We start from the raw sequence: 5,772 nt of genomic DNA on the forward strand, positions 1-5,772 counted from the left end.
TTTGCCCTATTTTAAGCACCATCTTTTAAGTCTTGCGACTGTCGGCGTCTTTTAACTGCTTGATCCTGATGTACCGGATTCTCTGCTCTTTAGGAGACTAGACGATCTCGTGGTGGAAGAACTCTGTCAGCATTACTGACGTGATGTCCGCTGGCAAGTAGACCTGACCGTCCTTAGTCGTCTAGCAGTCGGAAGGCTTGCCTCCTCGGGCACTCTATTTATATGACACTGTCTCACTAGTGTGGCTATACCTCAGGGTCACCGACTTAAGCTGCCGGTGTCTATCTAGCTTATCGACGGAGAGCATGCTGACCTGCGTTTATCAGCTTCATGTTTAATGTACAACGTCCGCTTGGACTCATAGGTGGTGTTACTTTCTTAGGGTCACCTTTAATGGCTATGGCACGTCGCGGTCCATTTCACGGCGGGAGTCGTGGCTCGATAAATCGCCCCTCATTATGAGGCCCACGTGCCTCTAAACAATATCGCGGTATGATCGTGGGCAGTTAGTGCTGCGCAGCCACTTTCGGCGCGGCACAGCGGCAGACGGCCGACTATATAACCACCCCCTGCCGCTCCTTAGCCCGGCCCAGATGCCCCTGCCACACTGACGAAGCATGGACGTCGCCTCTAAGATCATTCGTCTACACGAGATGTATTAGACGCTAGAGCTTAAGCTAGGCCACGAATAGAGGTAAAATAAGTCGCTGCATCGGTCGATAGTGGAGCTGCGCGACCAGCTAGACGAGTCCGCTATGGAGAAGGAGGTTTTGGAAAGGCAAGTAGACCTGCTGAAAGACGCCCTAGGAGAGAAGGTGAAGCATATTTCCATGTAAAACTTCACTCTCATTAAGGCGCAAAAACAGGCGCAGCTACTGGCGGCGTTAAATACCAAGCGTGCGCGGGTAATATCCGCGCTCTATTAACATATCTGGTGCCTAGAGCAGCAAGAAGAGCTGTGTGACTAGGGTCGAGAGAAGAAGAGAAAGGTAGAAGAATTAGACCTGTAGTTTGACTTGTCCTGTATGCCCGTAAGTGGCCGACGAGGCTTATCGTGCCACATTCGTAACGGGCCATTTTTGCTCGGCCGCCCAGCCGCCATAAGAGCTTTCTAGTAGCCCATCGGTAACGCGAAGGTTAATGCAATCTTTCATAACTATTTCCTTCCCTATAGTCGTCTTTCATTATCACGTTTTAATCCTATGTATCATAATTTTAAGTCTTGCTTTTCAGGCGAGATCATGAGCGACATCTCATCTTTATAGATACCGCTGCACTGTTTCTGATCTGCTACTTCGGCGACATGCTAACTGGTCCCACGGAAAACGGCCCCTAAGCTCACTTGTATAGTAAGGCTCTGTCTAAACTCTTCCTGGATCTATCTGCTCGCAAAAGTCGGTGTATCCCGCTGTCCGCCATTCGGTGTGACGAGGACCACGATCAATGCCCGACCTAGAGAGGGCAATCTCGACTTCGCCAGTGGCTACTGGAGACCCGGCAATGTCAAACGAGATCCTTCTCTAGGCCGACTTATTCAACAAGAAATATATTAATGGCCTGCTCACTAATCATGATCTCCGGAGCCGACGACTCCCTTTTATATCACTCCGGCGCCACTCCTTCCATTATAATCCGACGAAGCTCGGCTAGGATAGGCACTGTCCTGTCTAGCTCTTCAAAGCATTTTAAGAGCGGTGCTTGGTAACCTCGCGCTTTCTCCATAAGTTCCTTTATCTTATCCTCGGCGGCTTATAGATGTTCATGCAGCTGTTTCTTCTCTTTCTTGACATAAAGCTTATAATCGATCTCATTCTCTAAGGCATCGGACAGCTCCCGGACATGTCCTAAAAGAAGTGCATTCTCTTATTAAAGTCGACTAATTTCGGCAGAAAATCCTGTTGATGGCCGCTCGGTCATTAGAACAGTTAGCACTCAATACTCGTTACACCACAAGACGTCCACTTACCAGAGGTATGTGGTCGGTGGCTTCTACACCCACGTCTGCGGGAACAGCTTTAAAGGTATTACCTACCTGTCATAAGAGAAGACAATACAAGCTAATTAAGTGGTCGCTTAGGTTCTTAGCGAACAGGAGCGAGAAGGTATTCTCATACCCAGGGCAAGGCTTCTAGCCATACCCATCCTAAGGTCGAGGGCTTAGCCGCACCTCGGAAGGGCTTACCACGATTCCTAATCACTCGTTAACTCATGGTCAGCATCCTGCCGTTAAATAGAGCGAACGTGGACTTACTGATGTGCTGCGATAGTGCTTAGTGGCAGATATCTCTCTCCCGCCGACGAGCTATGTTACTCTGCCAGGGAGAGGATATTCTTGCCCTGACGCTACTAGGAGGAGCTAGTCGCCGCCTGCTCCTTGTCCTTATATATAGAGTAGACTTTAACTCCAGCGAAAGGCGAAGCTAGTGTAACACTTTTAGTCTAATAAGAGTAGTTAGTAGTAGTTCTTGGCCCTGGGAGAATGCCACCGGGTACATCTTAAACAGTTGAAATCTTTTAGGAGATAACCGGTAGTCAGATCTAGTCATCACTTTAACACAGCGTCATCAATTACTGCTTTTCTGCGCAAATATTAACCTTCGGCAATAAAGAGAATTCTATAGTCTTATAGCCAAAAGTCTTTCATCCTAAAACGAGTCGTTGCTACTTTTTCTGCCTATACAGTCTTATATTCGCTCTTGGTCACTAAACTAGTATAGGGTACTAGATGACTCCATCCGCCGGCATGAAACACACCCTTTATATAGGCTCACTAGAAGCGATAAAATATTCCACCTTTCTTTATATTAATAAAAATGCCTAATCTAGCCCATAGCCGTGTCCACAATACGCTGCTCCGTAGAGGCGTGCTCGGCAAACACTTACAGAGCGTAGTCTAGGTTACTTACCTTATTTTTATGTCTGCATGTGGCCATCGTAACTAGCTATCATGTTATAGCGGAAAGAGGCTTTGCTAAAGTATGGCACCTAATTCTTGCTAGATTGCTGACTCCTCGTAAAACACACCCTAAGAGTAGTTGACGAACATATTAAAGCCATCTTAAAGTTAGCCTTGCCTGGCCTTCTATCGTTCGTCCGAATACAATGCTAGCGCACTATGTGACCGCATAAGCCAATGTTAGCTATTATTGCATTTAGAAGGGGTTTTGCTCTCTTTTAGGTGGGGTAACTACCAAGAGGGGGTGTCAGTAAGCCAGGAGGGGTAAGCCATCTTCTAGTGTAGAAGGTCTCTAGCTCTTAGCAGTAAGCGGCAATATAGTAAAGAGGCGATTAGATTATAGATGTGTACTGTAACGTGTCGATAACACCGCATCTAGCTGTATAGCTAGAAGCTTAACGGACGGTTAAACCCTAATGCCGTCCACGCCCCGTTAGTTTACCGCTTACGGGCTATAATAGATAAACACGCCTATAAAAAAAAAAAAAAGGCTGTTAGCATCGGCTTCACCTTCCCTAAATCACTTTAAATAGCTACGCCGAAGACCTGCCTCACACTATAAGAGCTAGCCACTCCATTCTGATAAAATCACTCCAATTTAGGCAATGTCATCACCTCCTGTAAAGTCTGGGTCCTGTTTATGCTGCCCGTATCCTGGGAGCCTCTCCTAGCCTCGCTAAGAAGCTAGGCATGCGCAGGATAGTGGCAACATGGGCGACGCCGGTGTGGGAGCAAGCCCTGAAGAAAACCTACTGCGAATATAAGATCAGCTGTTTGATTCTGAAAGCCGCTAACACACCGTGGCGAATAACTGGGACTCCGCCACCATGAATGCTCCGCTTAAGACAGCTGAGGCGGTGCCTGAAGAACACTACAGGATCTAGGCGCTAGCGTAGGGAGCCTTAGGCTTTCCCCTCATAGACTGTCCCCTAAAGCGAAACAGAGCTGCATTTAAGGGTGCGTCCCTAAAACCCTGTCCTAAAACTAGTTCACAAACAACGACTTGTAGCGCGGCCTTCCGGAAGGCACTCACTTAGGTTATCTGGAGGCACGTTAGTAGCTTAAGGGTTAATATAGAATGCATAGTTGGAGGTGACTAGGGCGATGTAGGTGAAAGGTATAAGATTAAAATGGTATTTTAGTGTTGATCTTGGGTAATTGAGTGTAAAGAAAATAATATTACGTGCGTCTTTCTGGTTTTCTATAGTTGCCGTCTGGCTTATGCACGTTCTTCGCTGCATATACTTCGCTCACCGGCCGATGAAGCCCTGACAGCTTTCTGTGCCGTAGAGGCAAGGCTGTAGTCGGCCTCGGGAAACATGTCGAAATTATAGTTTAGAGCGATTTCTGCGCCAGCTTTCACGTGCCTCTTAGCGAAGACAGACAAGCATGGCGCCCCCGAGACCACTCATGACATAGTTGTGGCACTCGCTTACGGTGATTACCTCGCCTTTATATCATATTACGCCACGAAACGCTCTCGACTATTCGCTTCGTTGACGAAGAGCATAAATCCTCCGTCCTCTGCTTAAAGCACCTCACACCGACTCGCATCTTTGGTGACCAGACGGTTAGTGCAAAGCGATCTGACTTAGTAACTTAAGTCGCAGTTAGCACATCGCACGATTTTAGCACGACTGAGCGTAGCCGTCGTCTTCGTCACAGCTGTAGTAAGGCTTCTCTAGAAAACGACATTAGTCGCGCCAACTCTTATCAGGCTAGAGTGGCTTTCGTGCTACACGAAACTTCTGTGAAATGCCGTTAGCTTTACACTGTTTTCGTCATAGCGTGCTTTTGCTAGACTGAAGTTGAATGCCGCTTTCTTTAGTAGCCCTCTATACCATACTCTGTGCAATAGATCAGATTAATGAGACTATCCGGCAGTTCTTATTAACGCTTACGCCGAGCGCTGTGATTAAAGCCTAACCTATTATGGCATCGTCCGCGAGCGCACGTTCCGTTACGAGCTTCGCCATAATCTAGGATGATTAGGCTTGCATATAAGCCTGTTACTATGGCTGACGCGTGCATTTGTTTAAGGTGAAAGCTCTGAGGCCTCGTAAAAGGCAGGGGAGAGGTCCTTATCTATATACTTAGATTAATCGTTATATCCGCAATAACCATTCTTCTAGTTCCTTAGGCTCTGTGGTATTGGGTGTGCTGCCTCGTGTGCTGCCTCGTTTAAGCCTGGCAATTAGACGGATACATGAGCCTTAAACGCCTTGTGCCGTGTAGTAACCCCCTTATCTTCGCTTATTGAATGTCCACGTATATTGAAAGGCAATGCCTGGTTTGCACTCGCGCCGTTGTCCAAGGCACTCGTCTGGACCTACGAAGGAAGCTGCGTCTACTTAAAAAGGAGAGAAGTATAACTGCGGGCTGTATATGCCAGTCACTTTCTGCAATAGGGCAGAGGCTATTACCGCATTCGTCTACGCAGAATTGCCGCAAGTAAGATAGTGAGTAGCCTCCTGAAGGGCAAACGCTCTTAATTACCATAAGTATACTAAAGCTTACACTATATATGTAGACGGCATATCTATAGTTTATAAGATGCAAAAAAAACCTAGATAGCCGTGGCGAGAATGATAGCAAGCAAGCTCATCCCGGTGCCGGAGGCGGTGCTGATTAGCGGCGCGGTTGGCACTGGTGGCTTGGATGAAGTCCAGGCCGTTAAAGCCGAGGGAGGAAATGCAGTGACTAGGGAACTATTTGCCAGCCACATTAGCGTCCTAGATGATGCGTATACACTTGATGTGGTACTGAAGATGGGATTTACGGCGGATATGACAGTGGTTAGGTTTATAGATATACTA

The sequence above is a fragment of the Beauveria bassiana genome, assembly GCF_000280675.1.
Source record: "Beauveria bassiana ARSEF 2860 unplaced genomic scaffold BBA_S00087, whole genome shotgun sequence".
Lineage (NCBI taxonomy): Eukaryota > Fungi > Ascomycota > Sordariomycetes > Hypocreales > Cordycipitaceae > Beauveria > Beauveria bassiana.